Source organism: Nestor notabilis, unplaced genomic scaffold (genome assembly GCF_000696875.1).
Source record: "Nestor notabilis isolate BGI_N333 unplaced genomic scaffold, ASM69687v1 scaffold20400, whole genome shotgun sequence".
Taxonomy (NCBI): domain Eukaryota; kingdom Metazoa; phylum Chordata; class Aves; order Psittaciformes; family Psittacidae; genus Nestor; species Nestor notabilis.
The window spans coordinates 36,130-36,422 of NW_009909997.1; the positions used below are offsets into that span (position 1 = coordinate 36,130).

General features: G+C 64.5%; 1 protein-coding gene across 1 annotated transcript in view; it reads right to left on the reverse strand.

Annotated features, from left to right (window-relative positions):
* The window catches only part of ETV5 (ets variant 5), a 12,613-nt gene that overhangs the window by 3,826 nt on the left and 8,494 nt on the right, over nt 1–293 (reverse strand). The window lies entirely within an intron of this gene.

Below are 293 nucleotides of genomic sequence, written 5' to 3' on the forward strand. Positions count from 1 at the left end.
CTGTGAAGCCGGCGGGGAGAGGGGCTGGGTGTTGGGGCAGGGTCAGCCCTGCCGGCACACTGACGGTCCTGGGGACCAGGACCCCACACAGGCTCGGTGTCCTCAGACCAGCGTGCTGCTGGGGTGGTTTCAGCGGCATTGTGTCCCACCCACTGTTCCTCATGAGGATCCTTGTGAGCACAGCCATCATGAGGGCTCATCCTGTAGGGACCCAGTGGGGTACTGGAGAGCCCCATTCCCCTCCAAGTGCTAGGGACCTCCCCACTGGAGGAAGAGGAACGGATGGGGGCCAC